Genomic DNA, 16,773 nt, shown 5'->3' with positions numbered 1-16,773 from the left:
ACACATGGCTTTAAATTTAATTCGCTCCCTGACAGGGAGCCAGTACAGAATCCTCAGTCCTGACTCAACTGATGCTCTACACGGAAGCTGAAGCAGCATGCGCGCGGCACAATTCTGAGTGCGCTGAAGTTTTTGCAGGACATATTCCGGTGACCCTAGATACAAGGCATTACTAAAATCCAATCGAGATTGAATTAAGCCTTGTATCACAACCTGCTTGGCTTCAAACGGTAGAAGCGGAAGAATTTTCTTCAGCATTCTGATGATTCCAAAGCAGGTTGCAGAGGTCTTGGTTGCTTGGATGTTCAGGGTCAGGGATTCGTCCAGCCAGACTCCAAGACTTTTTTTTTTTTTTTTTAAATATTTTATTTTACTTTCAACATTGCACATTTATATTCATTAATACATATTTCCCCCGATAGAGGTATCATACACAACATTGAGACTTATCCAACAAATTTAAATTTAGGTAGTCATATCATATCATAATTTGACTTAATCAAGAGAAGAAAATTAACAAACAAACAAAACCCCCTCGGTCTTCTACTCTCTACCCTATCCCGTCCCTCCACCGTGCTAATGGCTTCCATATTCTTAAGCCTAAGGCTCTCCCGGTTCTTCCCTTCCTGGCATATATAGGTTTTTCTAAATTAAATGTGGAAATTAAATTTGTCAACCATGTTTGCATGGGGGGGGGGGGGGGGTTCGTCTAACCATGCCCTAGCTAGAGTTAATCTATACACCGCCATAGACATAAATAAAAATTCTTTATCTAGCTCGATATTTCCAATTCCCAATAAAATCAACAAGGGGTTTAAAGATACCTGTAACCCTAATGCAAGGGCAAAAAAGCTCTCAATATCCCTTATTAACGTGTATAATTGAGGACAGGTAGCAAACATGTGAATAATATCTGCTTCTGATGAGCTACAGCGAGGGCAGGTAGTCCCACTAGTACCACCCCATTTAGCAATTCTATCTGGGGTGTGGTATAACGAAAATAATGTTTTATAATGCTGCGATTGCAGGGAGGCCGAACACAGTGTGGTACATCCCAGTTCCAGCGACTCCTGGAAATCATCTATTCCTCCTTGAAGTTTCTCCACCCACTTATGTTTATGTTTATCTAGATCATCCACTTTAGTTTTAACTAGAATAGCATACGCTGATCTAATCGTATGTTCCCCGCCAGAAATTAAGATCTCCAAAAAATCATTGGTTTGATACCCTGCTGAGCCGCCCTGCTTTTTACCCAGAAAACTCCTAATCTGTAAATACTTGAAGAAGTCCCTATTACTTAAATCAAATGTGCTTACAAGTGTACTGAACTGCGCTATTCCCCTTAAATCTCTTAAATCCCCAAGTTTCTTAATTCCCTTTTGGTCCCATACAGCCATGACTGAGTCCGAAAATATTTCGGAGAGGGAAAGGATCTATTGTTATACAGTCTGACATATCTATGAAATCTTCCCATCCCCATTTTTTTCAAAAATGCATTCCATACTTTAATAGCCGCATCTAGAGTTTTGAATTGTTTTCTTCTGAGACAAGCAAAATCTGTATGTTCTAATAGACAATTTTCCGTCTCCTGACCCAATAAAATTGCATAGACCTCCGTCGACGAAGAGTTAACTTTCTGTAGAATCCCCCCTCCTCCGATTAAACCCTGCATGTATTGCAGGGCAGATGCCAAATAATATAATCTAAAATCGGGAGCACCCCATCCTCCTCTTTCTCTAGGTAGAGACATGAATCTGTACGCTCTACGTGTTTTTCCGTGTGCCCATATGAACCTATTAAGTATACCCTCCAACATGTTGAACCATTTAGATTCAAAGAATAAAGGAATTGCTCTGAATAGGTAGAGAAATTTTGGCAAGATTGTCATTTTCACCACATTAGTGACTCCGACTAAGGAGAGATGTAAATTATTCACTCTAAGTCTAGTTTTACTTTAGCCATGACAGGGGTCATATTTACCTCAACAATAGCGTCGATGTTTGCTGCGATTACAATACCCAAATAAGTAGCTGACATAACCACCCTAGGGTCCGTGCAGACGGTGTGTTTATTCTTGACTATCATGGTCTTTGATTTATTTAAGCTGTAACCCGACAAGTGCCCAAACTTGGTGGCTTCTCGTTCCACCTCCATTATAGCCATAGCAGGGTCGGGTGTTAGTATAGCCACGTCATCAGCGTATGCTAGAATTTTAACTATTCTACCATTCAAGACCATTGGGGGGATTCCACCATTTCTCTCCAGGTGTCGTAGTAATGGTTCAAGAAATAAAGCAAAGAGAAGTGGGGACGAGGGACAACCCTGTCTTGTCCCCCTACAGATCTTAACTACATCTGAATACCCTCTATTGACTCTAACTCTGGCTGTGGGTCCTTTATATAAAGCTTGTATAGCTGTTATGTAGCCTTGCCCTATACCACACCATCTCAGGACTGCCCAAAGGTACTCCCAGGCGACCCTATCGAAGGCTTTTTCTGCATCTAAAAACAATGCTGCGATAGGGTCGCCCAGGGTTCCTGCTACATCAAACATTGTAATAACTGTCCTCACATGTTGGGTGGTTCCCTTGCCTGGGATAAATCCGTGTTGCGCCTGGCTTACAAGCTGCTCTATATTCCGCGCAAGCCTTGTCGCGAGAATTTTAGAGTAAATTTTAACGTCATAGTTCATGAGGGTAATCGGTCTATATGAGGCAGGGAAAATAGGGGATTTCCCTTTTTTTGGAATAACAACAATATCCACCCCCCCCAGACTCCGGGGGGGGTACCTCCTTGCTGTGTATAGAGCATTATATGAATCATCTCGACAAGCAGGATATCCTGAAAAATTTTATAAAATTCCACTGGGATTTGATCCGGCCCAGCAGCTTTCCCCGAGGGGAGATTCTCCAGTGCCCCTCTAATCTCTTCTAATTGTAAAGGGGCGTCTAGCATCTCTCTATCCTCTGACAAAAGAACAGGGGCAGAGATGTCAGTGAGGTATCTTTCTATGTCGGTTGGGTCCCTTATTTCTTCTAAAGAGTACAAGTCGGTATAAAACTTGTGAAATACTTCTCTAATAAAGTCTGAGTCAGTACCCAGGTTTCCCTGAGAGTCTTGTATCTCCTTAATATCAGCCTTTGCTGCCCGTTGTCTGGTTCTAACAGCCAAAATATGCCCAACCCTCTCACTTAGCTCATAGGTATCCCGTTTATGTACAAGATATTTTTCAGTGGCTTTTGCAATAACGCCCTCCGTAGCGTCCCCCTTGAGAGTAACCAAGCTGAGTATATAAGGGTCGAGTGGTATTCCCTGCGTTATGGCTATTGCTAAATTTTCTTCTGCTACATATAACTTAAGCCTTATACCTTCCAAATGTCTTTTTTCCCTTTTCCGCCTTGCCATTACAAAACTCATCGTTTTCCCCCGAACCCCAGCCTTAAAGCAATCCCAAACTGAGCCGGGGATGCTGTACCTCTATTATCTTCCCAATAGTTTGTTATCCAGCTCTTCATATGATTCTGGTATGCCTCATCTTTTAATGAGCTACGCTCAAAAGTCCACTGTGTTTTTATAGTATTTATCTGAGTGGTGTTTAAGGTTAAAACAAGCGGATTATGGTCAGATATAATCCTAGGTTGTTTCTCTATTTTTGAATTACAAATTAAAGAATTAGATATCAGGAAATAGTCCAATCTGACTAATACTTTGTGTGGTGAGGAATAAAATGTACTGCCATCTATATAGGGATAGTACTTCATCCATGGATCCCCTAAAGAATTGTGCTGGGTCATGGCGGCAAGGGCTCTATGTGATTTTTTCTTTCTCCCTAAGTACCTCCCACTAGGTTCTATAAAAGAGCTTCTCGGGTCATGGATATTGAAGTCCCCACAGCATACAATAGGTTCTGGCCACTGTGGCATTTCCATATCCATATACTGCCAAACATCCGGGTCATCTTCAGTAGAACCATATATAGTGACTAATGTGAACCGTGTCCCTTTAAAACATAGATCAACCATGACCCATCTTCCCCATTGATCCTCCTTTTTCCTATGCACCACACAATCCCTAAGTCTTCCTAATATTGCTACCCCCCTGGTTCTAGTGTGTTGTCTACTTGCTGCAATTACATCAAATCCCAGTTGTTCCAGCAGATATAACTGCGATGCGTCGATGGCTCCTGTCCTTTTCACCTTATACATCAATGATGTGGTAGCTCGCATGACCTCTGCACAAGTGGACGCTCCCTTTTTAGCTGGGATAAAAACTCCTATTTTAATGTTTGCTGATGACACGCTCATCTTATCTAAAACCCCGAGTGGTCTGCAGCGTGCCTTATCCATTTTTGATCAATTCTGTGGGGAGTATGGATTAGAAGTTAACACTGCCAAAACAAAGCTTATGATATTTAACCCTCACCGTAGCTTTAAAATCAAAAATTATTTTAAATGATCGCCCGCTAGAAGTAGTGAATACTTTTACCTACTTGGGTATGCACATTTCTAGCGAGAAGAATTGGCGACATCATGTTGATATTGCTACACTCAGACATAGGCAATTGGCAGGTACCATTTCCTCAGGGCATAGAAAATCATTGACCAAACCTGTAAAACCTGCTCTACAGGTTTACGAAGCTAAAGCTCTAGGCTCCGCTTTATATGGTGCTGAGCTCTGGGGCTTTGAGAAGGTTGTTGCACTCCAATCTTCAGAAAACAAATTTCTTAGGGCAATAACAGGACTCCCCAAAAGTACTCCATTGGTGCCCCTTAAACACGATCTGGGCAGAAATGCAATTTCAGGCATGGTACAACTGCGCCCGATTTTGTATTGGCGCAGGTTATGGACGACTCCTGCTCTTTCCCACTACGCAGATGGTTTCTTAGACATCATAAGGTCTGATGCTCATCACAAAATAGAATGGTTAAAGGCACTTAGGACATCCCTGTATGAGCTTGGTTTGCGCTCACTCTGGGACGATCCTGCGAGAGCCAGCTTCCCATCCAAAAGCATTCTAAAGAACATTTACTGGGAGCTGGTTGCTCGACGGAATTGGAATAGCATGAGTGCTGGTTCTATGACTTCAGATTTTATAGAGGCAAAGATGTATCCCTGTCTGGAACCATATTGGGATACTATAACAAGGCCCTTAGAAAGAAAGCTTCTTTTTCAACTTAGAGTAGGTGCACTTCCCCTTAAATTTTTGACATCTAAGTGGGCAGGGGGTTCTGGCGATGGATGTCCTGTATGTGGCTCAGGTAAAGAAACCATTGGTCATTTTTTATTTGTTTGCAAGTTTTACGCAGTCCCTAGGCGTAACTGGTTGACCCCGATGTGTAAAAACTTAGGAACAACCAGTGGTACCGTGGCCCTGCGTATTATACGAACTAATACTTTGCCATGGATTTCTGTAGCCACTGCAAAATATCTAGGCTGGGCGTGGTCAATCAGACAGAGACTGCTAGTCGTTTGACTATTCTCATGATCTGGGAGAGACTGCTAGTCTTTTGATTATTCTCTCCTATGTTTTATGTCATTTTCTCTGCTTTATTTAAATGGCTTTTAAAATATCCCTATTTTATCATTTAGTTGAGTTTTAAATTTTTTTTACCATTTTCCGCCAAAGATCAACATCCCGCAGGGTCACGCTTATGATAAAAATTTCATGCGTATGCTTTGTATCTGATCTTTTGATCACAGTTTAATACTTCTTTTAACTATGTATGTAATTGTCTTTGCAAATGTATTTTTTTTGCTTTTATGAATGATATTCGAATAAAGCATACTTTGACTTGACTTGACTTGCTTCGATATGCGTCTCCTGGAGACATACTAAATCTAACTGTAAGAATCTCAACAGCCCTGCTACCTTCGCTCTTTTCCTATAGTCATTAAGCCCACATACGTTAATCGAGGCTATTTTACAAGGCATTGAGAGGTATCAAAAGATTCTTACTCCAAGTCGGCCATATAGTGAGAGTATAACAATCTACGTTCTTCTGGGATAGTCTACATCGTCTAGCTTGTACATACCATGTCCTCCATCCGAAGGGTAATGAAACAATGTGCTTTATCCTATTCTGAAAATACCAGAATTTTAGCCCTTGAGGTAGGGCCCCCCACCCCCGACCCTCCCCTCCCCCCCTCCCCCCACCCCCCCCCTTGTACAGGCAAATAGGTCCGCAGGACCTATATGCGGCCGGTCCGGGCTGTGACAGTCTCACCCCTCTCCCATCCCATATCTCCTTACAGACCCTGTTTTTTCAGCTCATCTATATACTGCTGGGCTTTGATCTCTGAAAAAAAAATCATAATTCTTCCTCTAGTAACCACTTTTAGCTTGGCGGGGAACAATAAATAGGCTTCTGACCCCAACCCCTGAAATGTTGAGATCAACTGCCTCAACCTCCACCTCCGTTCAACAGTCACGTGGCAGAAATCAGGCCTGGCAAAAAAGGAAACACCATCAAACGATCTTTTAGAATCTGGTCTAGCCTTCTCGATTATTTCCTGCCTTAACAGATAATTGCCTAAATATACTAGAATCGCTCGAGGAAAGTCTGTATTCTCTCCACCGCCACCTTCGGCCCCCTGATTTTTTCTGAGAGTGAAAGGAAATCTGTGTGCTCTCTGAACTTCTCTGTCCCACTGCCACTGGGACTCCGGAAATGCACCCTTAAGTAAGTTAATCACATAGCGTCTTGCGTCCAGCCCTTCCACCCCCTCGGCCACACCCAAAATTCTGATGTTATTTCGCCTTTGGCGATTTTCAAAATCCTCCATTTTCCACTGGAAGTCCTCTGCCATCTTCTCATGCGCTGTTTTAAAGCTCTGCCAGTTAATATGGTCATCTTCTAGCTTGCTGGTGCGCTCTTCTACTTCGGTGACTCTTCCCACCAAATCCTCATATAATTTGTTTGTTTTTCTTAATGAAGACTGTATTTTTTTGGCATCCTGCCTTGCCTTCCGACTCGCAGTTCTAGCCTCCGTTTGCATCTGTTTCAGTGTACTACACAGAATGTCGAGAGAAGCGGACTGTTTCAGTGGCCCAATACTGTCTTCAGCCTGGTACACCTGAGAGGTGCCCGAATAATCCCAGAGCAGCCCCCTTTCGGTGTCTCCCATTCCGCTCATTTGTAAGTTATTTAATTTTGGCTTTCGCTGTCTCTTTCGCAGGGTCGAGTCTTTCCCTGTACCTATATCCTCTTCAGAGGAATTGGTGTCTGAAAGTGATGCCTCCTCATCATCTTGATCCTCTGAGAACTCCTCACTTATTTGCGCAGAGTCTGAGTCTTCGTTAAGAGAAAAAAATTTCTCTCCTTCACCTGAGACCACCTCCGCTTTTTCAGTTGTCGCCCCTCTAGAATCTTGTAGTCTCTGTTTGGTTATCTCTTTTTTTCCCCCCAAGCTAGCGGAGCTTCCCCAGGTAGTGAGGGTCTTATTGGATGGGGTTTGGGAGCTTTCGGGGTTTTTGGAGGCCAGTAATTCTGCTTCAAGTACCATAATGGCACCCAACATATCAGTGTCCTCATCCTTACTCCCCCTATTCCCCCTATCCCCCCTCTCACCAGGTGTTGTCAGTCCAGGCTCAGTGCAAGGAGGATTTACAGGAGAGTCCAGGTTAACCTGCAATGTCTCGTTCTCGCGTTCTCCCCCGAACTGCTGATCCTGCTGGAGTTGTTGCTGTTTCTTAGCAGCCGAAGCGTCTGCAGCTGACGTGCCTGCCGCGTCTCCCGCGTCCTCGAGGACGCTTCCAGGAACGCTGGGTCCGACTCTGTTGCGGCCGAATTCGCTTGGCGCTCGACTGCTTGCAGGTCCGGAGAACGCTTTTGTCAGGGTAGGTTGCCTCAGAGGGGTCTCTCTATAATTAGTTTTGATTTTCGTTTTGTCCGTCTTATCTGTACTTGTGGTATATTTCAAAGGTGGCTTATTCTTAGCATCGCCTGAGTGACAGCCCGCTCCAGTGGTTCAGACGTTGTCAGTTTTTTCCCCTTCTTCGTGTCTCCGTCGTTTTTTTGTTATTAGACTGCAACACCGCCTTTCGTATAGCCCCTTGTTCCTTTACTCCAGCATCCAGGGTGGCCGCTTCAGTTTGATCCTTTAAGGAGTAGGTACAAGTTTGTTTGTTCCTTCGTCTTCATTTTTTCTTTCGCTTCTTTTATTTTATCAATTTTAGAGGGTCGGGCGGCATTCTGGTTAGCTGTATATATCTTGCCTTTATACAGTCCACGGCCCTGATGAATCTTCCCCAGCTTTCTTTCAGCCAGCCTAATTCTGCCAATATGTAGTATTTGACCCCCGTGATGAGTATCGGCATCAGTAGAATTTTCCTAGAATCCAGTTACTGTAACCATGTTAAAGCTGAGAAGAGGATAGTAAAGAACCCGGCAACTTCATCTGAGATGGGAGAGAGGTCCTGGCGACTGCTTAGCACAGCTCACTCGCGGCCATCTTGCCTTAACCCAGACTCCAAGACTTTTTATGTTGGTTTTTGGGATGGGCGGAACGCCCAGACTAGAAGGCCATAGAAGGTCAATGGTAGACAGTGCTGGTGGTCCGAGTAACATAAGTTCGGTTTTATCACCGTTAAGTTTAAGGGATGAAGCCGTTATCCAGTTTTTGACCTCTTCCATACAGACAGTCAGATTGGTCTGTGCGATGTCGCAGTTCCTTTGTGCAAGGGAGACCACAAGCTGAGTGTCATCCGCATATGTAATGATCTTAATACCATATGGGTGAACAATCTCAGCCAGTGGTCTCATGTACAAGTTAAATAAGGCAGGACTAAGTGACGATCCCTGCAGTACCCCACAGGCCAGGGGTTTACTTGAGGAAATACAATCTCCATCAAAGACCTGGAATGTCCGTCCACTCAAAAAGGATTTGAACCAGGCTAGAGCGTTCCTTGATACTCCCAGATTGAGGAGTCGACACAGTAGGGTTTCGTGACTTACTGTATCAAAGGCTGCACTTAGATCAAGGAGGATGACTGCCACTGAACCTCCCTGATCTAAGATCCGCCTAGTTTCCTCTATCACGGCCAACAAGGCCGTTTCCGTTCCATGTTTAGGACGGAATCCTGTCTGAGAGATATCAAGTAGATGATTATCCTCGAGAAACACAGTCAGACGGAAATTAATGTGCTTCTCCAGAATTTTACTCGCCCAGGGTAGCAGAGAAATGGGGCGGTAGTTACCGTGATCAGTGGGGTCAAGGTTAGGTTTTTTCAACAGTGCTCTCACCATAGCTTGTTTCCAGGTAGGTGGGACACTGCAAGTGAGTAAAGAAGTGTTGAGCAGCTCCAACAAGGTGGGGAGAATAACTTGACTGACTGACACCATAGTCCGAGGAGGGGCAGGATCACAAGGGGAGCCTGATCTTACTTGATGTATTAGATTATCTAATGTATCTAGATTTAGCAAGGGGAAATGATCCAAAATCATTCGAGAGGAGTGAGCAGTTTCCGAGGTAATAGCAAATTCATTGGGGAGGGGTTCCCAGGCTGTAGCTTCAAATGCGAGTAGATTTTATTTATTTTCTGATAGAAAAATTCCGCCAGCTCATTACAGCGGGAGGAAGTATTGTCATTGGGAGCCCCAGGTAAAGGAAGATTTGTGAGACTTTTAACGATTTGGAAAATCTCACTCGGTTTTGATCTAGCCTTCATGATTTTATCACTAATAGGTGGATTGCCTGGATTTTATTTCTGATTTGTAGGCTCTAATAGCCTCCCTGTACGCAATCTTGTCTATAGTGGCATAGCCCAGGCGCCACTTTCTTTCGAGCTTTCTACAGTGCAGTTTTTTTACTCTAAGCTCTTCCGAGTACCATGGAGCTGTTTCTCGTAACCTTTTTAGGCCGATTTCTTTTACGGGGAGTATAGAGTTGAGCGAATTCCGAATCCAATCGTCGAATTCCTTGGTGTCCAATGAAGTATTCTGTGAGGATAAGGGTCTGGTGGCTGTTAGGTGACTGATCCACTGATCTAATGGGAGCTTGGACCAATTTCTCATCTTACGCGGCTTGGGAGTACAGAAATCAGATCTGACTAGTGACCAAACAAAAGGGATTAGAAAGTGGTCAGTCCATGGAAGGCGAATAGGGGGACCTATCTTGAGTTCTGTACTATTACTGAATACAGGGTCCAACAGGTGTCCTTTAATATGTGTTGGGGCCAGAACTAATTGCTCCAACTGAGCTGCAGCCAGACTTGCTATCAGTTCTTTGACCAAATTGTCTGAGCTCTTGTCAAAATGGATATTAAAATCCCCCAATAATGTGAAATTGGAGGGAGACGACGCTAGTTCGACTACATGGGAGGGTAGTGCCGTGTGAAATTGATTCAGTGGGCCGGGAGGGCGGTAGATGAGAATCCCTGGGAAGCAATCGTTGGGGGAAAATTTTATAGAAAAAGACAGACTTTCGCAGTCCGGAACAGTGTCTGAGGCACATAGGCACGTATATTGAGATTTATAAATGATTGCCAGTCCCCCACCTCTTTCCTGAGCACGGTCTTTACGTGCAATTTGATAGCCAGGGGGAAGTGTTTGCACTAGGTCGGGATCGGATTCTAGAGTTAACCAGGTTTCTGTTAAAAAGATAGCATCGGGTGCAAGATCGTCCAACAGTAAGGAGATTTCCGTGCTATGACTCGGAAGAGACCTACAGTTTAAAAGAAGCATTGTGAAGGTCTGAAGGGCGCCTTCCTTATGAGCAGTATTAAGCCTTGCGTTACAATTTTGGCAGATAGTGGGTAAGTCAAGCGGATGGTATGAATGCCGGCAGTTAGTTTCCACAGGGGGTCGTAAGTTATGAAGGAAACCAGAGCTATAGATTTTCCCCAGGGTCGGCCGGGGGCCAGGGGTTCTGGCCCCTGGACCCGGTCGGCCGCGGACGGGCGCAGACGGGCTAGCGTTGTGCGCACCTTTGGTGCTGCCTCTGCGCAGTCGACGGGAAGTGCTCATAATATAGCTAATAAGAGGGACATGTGACCGACATCCCAAACTATTCCTTGACCTCCTTCCATCCCCCCCTCCCCCCCCCCCCTCGGCTTTATATGCATCATAGGCGATACACACACTGTTAATTCTTGTGGTACTGCTTTACATTATACTTAGTTTTCACTGGTTGTACAGCTATTTTTGTGCTCTTGATCACATTTTTGCTAACTGTTTATATTGCGGACGCATCTCTCTGCTGTTTCCTTGCTCATCTGTTCCACTTCTATAACTCTGCTGTACCAATTTGTTCTATGTAATCAACTGTATTCTCATGCGCATTTTGTATTACATGGATTTTACCTGTGTCGCATGTATTTCTGAACGCATGCCTCTTTTTATTTCTAACTATTAAAAACTACTTGAACACCAAAACAAAAAAAATCAAAAGGGAAAAAGGCCACCCCCTTTCACACCACCAGATTGTCGAATAAAGCCTCTGACTTGAAGTCAGAGACAGAAAAGTAAATATCAAACTCCCCCAGAAGACAGAGCATGACATTTGACCTCGGTCTTTGAATGCACAGCAAATGTGACAAGATAATTAAAAAACTGAAAGGCATGTTTACAGAAAGCAAGTACTTGTGGAAGAATACAGAAAAAAAGGCTATGCTCCACGGAATGAACTCCCTTAAGCTGGACAGCCTAAAACAAATAATGTCAGCAAACAGAAAGCAAGCAAATGTGAGTAACAAACCACAAAGCCAATGGTAGGCAATGGGCAGATGCATTCCTAGGTCAGCTTTCCAAATGTCCTCAAGATGTCTTGAGAAAACCAGACAACACAGCTGTCTGGAAGGTTTAGACCCAAAAAAGTGCTATGACATGGCCAGCACTGACAGCGTCATTGTGGCATCTCTTTCTGGCGGACGGAGAATGTAGGGAGGAGAGGGGGCCACATAAGGAGGTGTGAGCAATTGGGTTAGGCAAAACAAAAAAAAAAAAAAGAGTGCAGTAACCCAGCCAGTGCGGGCCACGTCATAGCGCTTGACGAAGAGGGAGGGTGTGAGAGGGGCAAGAAAAGTAACATGGTAGCAGAGGTGGTGGAAGGGACGGGGACAAGGATGCATGAGGCGGTGAAAGGGACAGGGAAAAACAACAAGGACGGGAAAGGGGGTGGAAGGGATGGGAGAGTGGTAGAGAGGGCCTGCAAACACATGTACTTTTATGGAGTGCTAGAATAAAAGTAAAAAAATAAAACTGTAAGTAGGCAGTCAGTGGAAGGACACTGGCCATAGACCGGAAATTGTACTTGATCCATGCGTCATGGAAGACAGGAGGACATGAGGAGAAAGTGGAAGTAGGAATCGCCATCCAATGAGAAGCAAGGAAATTAAAGTGCCGTTAACGCCAACCAATGGTAAGTACGAGGCCGGCTCTAAGCCTGTTTAAGTCTTTATTTACAAGAGACTTCGCAACAACAGCATATGCACTGTTTCGGGCAAAATCTAAAAAAGTATTCCACCTTAATCTAGCTTGGTGGAAAGGTAGAGAGATGTTATACTTATTTCCCCGGATACTTATATTTGTTTGACCAGTTGAATGGACTGGTGCTCTATAGCAGGCATTGAAAGGCCTATGGTAAAGATTATAGTAAACAGCAGTTGGCAAGAAACAGACATTTGAAAGGGTACATTCCAAGGCTGCTTCCTCTCCTCCCTAATTTTTGCCCTCTTCAAGGAACTGCCGTTAAAAAAGATCAGGAATATTAATGCTATCAAAGGGATTAGATTAGGGTAGGACAGCTTAAATGCCATAACATATGTTGACAACATTATGGTTACTATGGCACACACAGAACGATCCATGCAAGACCAAATGTCTGAGCTGGAAAGTTTTTGAGCACGGTCCGGCTTCGCATCAATCTAGATGAATCTGAGGGACTTGTTCTGGCACTGAAAAACCTATTAATAAGGGCTTATTAAGCAAGCACACCCTTCTGATGCTACACATCATGTTAGCTATCTGGGAATTAGATTGCAACCCGATGTATGAATGCTTGCCACAGAGAATTGATGAGCTGATTAGACTGGTCACAGTGAACCTAGCATCTCGGCGGGCAATTGGCTACATTTAAAAATGTCAATTTCATCAAGAACCATACTTCTCCCAATGAAATATAGTGACATTGAACATTTATTTCCTAAAGTACTTCATGGGGGTGGGGGGGCAATAGTACTAGATTAAGATGGAAGCAGTATGCTAGGCACTGTAAGCAATGGGAACTGGGGTGCCTCATCTTCATCACTATCAGGCAGCTCAGCCACAGTATCTAATAGAGTGGCCTGCAGGAAAATAGACAAATGGCGGTACTTTATAAATCAAAATTTAGCGACAAGCCATTACGCAAAGTTGCATGGATCACAAGAGAACAATCAGGAAGAAATATGCACAACTCCCCAGACACGGGTTTGGCCCTAACTGCCTGAGATCTCCTTGCCCAAGTAGAGGCATATTTACTGATCTGTATCCCAATACCAAACTCTTTGGGAATGCAGGATTAACACCTAGGATAAACAAGGGCAGTGTTGTAGGCAACAAGATTTTTCACAACGGTTCCATACATTTTTTTTTAAGGATATTAAAAAGGAGTTTGATGTCGATGAGGCAAAAAGAATCCACTATTTACAATCATGCCACTGGATGAAACAGCCAGAGGTTCAAATGGGAGAGGTACAGGAACTCACCCCTTTTGAGAGGTCCCTCCATGCACTGTTGTCCTCAAGACAGCTGGTTTCCAAACTATCACTTCCTCAGTTCACAGCTACTATGCAGCAAATTTCCTTTTCAGTTACAATGGGAGAAGGAAGAGAGTATTACCCTAGAGGCAAAGCAATGGTAAGAGAGATCAGGGAGCAAACAATTTCCCTAGGTACGCACAGGGGAAAGAAACATTATTTAGATTGCACTCTTTTCCTAAATTACACACAATAAATTGGGCAAAGGTGGTGCGGTGAGAAGAGCACAATCTCGCACATCATGTAGTGTTGTCTACAACAGGAGAGATACCCTTAGGGGTTTTTACTGTGATGTCGATAAGAAGAGAATTTTCTCCTACACTAACTGAAAGGTAAGTTATACCACTTATTTTACTAGTCAAGCAAACAGCCATGCCCAATGAGTGTAACGGACCAGATAGAGATGGTTGATCTCTGGCTACTAAGAGTATGTCCATTTAGGAATCACAAGAAACTAGCAAGTGGGCCTTTGAATATGGACCTTTGAGTATGGAGCACAAACTTTGTAGAATGTGGAGCTCAGTGGTTACCTTTCTCAACTAGAACTTTAGTGAATGGCAGATTGATTTATTTATTTTATTTATTGTACAATTAATATAAAAACAACTCAATATTAAAACTTCCATTGTTAAAAGACGTTTAAGCCTTATTTACATCAATAGTGTAAGTGTAAGAAAAGAAAATATTTAGTGGATGGATATTCCCAAAGACTGAAGATTCTGGCAATATGGATGAAAAAACTTACTTTACTTAAGACCAGGAATGAACTGGGAAGTAGATAGGACTTGAAACAGGTGTCTAAATACTAAAACCGCCTATAAAACTAGGGAATGGGGATGTGGTGATCATGGGAGTGGGTACGCGGAAATAGGTATGAAGAGGCAGGTTGGTTGGGGTGCCGGGTGAATTTTCAGGTGAGAATGCAAACTTTGTTGCTCTTAATGCTCTAAAACTCAGTATCAATTCAAAACTTTAAAAAAAAAAAAAAAACTGGGAGCAGTATTTCCTTTTTAATACTTATTATTTTCGGCGCAAATACAGAAGCATTTAGTAAAATACCTCCACTTTGAAACATTGTTGGCAGTTCTAGGGACAAGAAAGAAGTGAGTTATGGAGAAGATGATCAGAGCGCGAGACCCATGAATCCAGATGCAGGGTACCATCACGGTTATTGAATGTGTTACGGAACAATAACAAGCTTAACGGCTCAACTACACATCCATTATAACTTTATTGAGAGTGTTGGATTTAAAACTAATGGAGCAATGCTTTGGATGGCAGAATTTGCGATTTAAAAACGTGTCCCCATAGTTCAGAGTGCCTGCCTACATATTGTGGATACGTCATGTTTTGCAGAGAGGCCCAGGACTACTGCTAATATAACTTGAAAATAATAGAGGCATGAAGATTGCTTTGTAAATGTCCACGTATAGAGAGCAGCCAATGCTAGTAGGCAAGTGAACCAAGGTTTAGCAGAACAGGGAAACAAATCACTTCATAATGCTTGAACAGCTAGTGTGATAACAATGTAACAAGGATGGGAAATTAGGATTAGAATAGGGCATCTCTCCACATGCCTCCGAGAAGATACATTGACGCAAAACTTATATTAAGGCTAAATAGTTTCAAATCCTGGTCACAAAAGCAAAGAAACAGCATGTTTACAAGTGGGATACAGTGTTTCCCAAACTGAGTCGCGACGTGTGTCACCAGCCAATTTTTGGTGGTTTCAAAAGGTCCAAGCAATAAATAAAGAAGCCTTTAAATTCTGCATATATCTTGTCACACTTGCTCTGATTCAAAGCCAAAAGGTTGTCTCCTGACGAATTGCTACGTATTTCTTTTTTTTTTTTTTTTTTTTTTTTACATGGGGATTGGTTTTTACAATGGCTTACTTTACAGTCAGAAAAGGAAAGCGAATTAAGACTTTACATGGTGATGCACAAATGATAAATATTCACTGAAACCCGATTTCCACACATTATCGTTCGTATGCAGTATAGTTTCAGAAGTCAAACTGTATGTTTTTGCACATTTAGTGGACATTTCAACACAAAAAGTAAAGTATATAACTGACAATGTGCTACCACATAAAGCTTTAGTTACATTAAGAAAATCGCCTGTCTCAAGTCCATTAAAGCTAGGTAGGTCGCAAAGGTTTATCGGTCTGAAAATTGGGTCGTGGATCTGAAAAGTTTGCGAAGCCCTGATCTGGAGTGTTTTTTCAAGCAATCTAGGGTGCCATGAAAGTCTAGCACAAAAACTGTAAAGCATAGCTATATACGAGACAACTCCCAAATATGAATATTAAAACAGACATCTGACATCCATAGATACACAGAAGTTCATAAATAAGATCAGAAGATTCCTCCTCTCTGCACCAACCCGCTGCCAGTAATCTCTAGCTATAGTTACATATTGTCTTCACGTTGGTGAAAGCACACACCGGTAAAAGCTCCTGTGGCAACTCATTGCTTTAGGTACTATAACATTAATCATTTTATCTACCATTTGTTCTTTCAAATTATTGTTTTTTCCTATTTCCATCTGCCTGCAACTACTGGCTATTCAAAGTGGACATCATGATCAACGTCATGATTTTTCTCGATGTTTATCAATCAGTGACAGGTCATCACATTCAAAAGACATTAATGTTAAGACGCACAGTATTAATTACAACCCAAAACTAGCATCGTCACACCAAGGAATAGATAAGTACAGAGAACAGAAAGTATTTAAAGATTTACCCTTTGTTGGGTGATTAATGCATCCAAGTCATCAGAAATGTTGCTAAACAATGCTTCATTATCAAAGTGTTGTGGTTGCGCATTTAAAACAATAAAGACGTATTTAAAAAATGCATCCAAGTCAGAAGAGTTCTTTTGCTCATACGAAGATTAAGCGAATACAGCTCAGACGACTGGGCAGAGAAGTGAAACACATTGTCAGAATTTGTTCTAAAGAAAACTATTGCTTTGCTTATGAATGGCACGATGAACCACCCTCATAATGCTTTAAACTGGCCTGAATAGAACACCA

General features: G+C 42.8%; 1 protein-coding gene across 3 annotated transcripts in view; it reads right to left on the bottom strand.

Annotated features, from left to right (window-relative positions):
- Nucleotides 1–16,773, bottom strand: part of SETD2 (SET domain containing 2, histone lysine methyltransferase) — a 1,034,666-nt gene that overhangs the window by 978,650 nt on the left and 39,243 nt on the right. The gene's annotated exons all lie outside the window — the stretch shown is intronic.

This window comes from Triturus cristatus, chromosome 10, assembly GCF_964204655.1.
Source record: "Triturus cristatus chromosome 10, aTriCri1.1, whole genome shotgun sequence".
Taxonomy (NCBI): domain Eukaryota; kingdom Metazoa; phylum Chordata; class Amphibia; order Caudata; family Salamandridae; genus Triturus; species Triturus cristatus.
The sequence above is the reverse complement of the archived record's forward strand: the minus strand, read 5'-3'. Positions and strand labels throughout refer to the sequence as shown.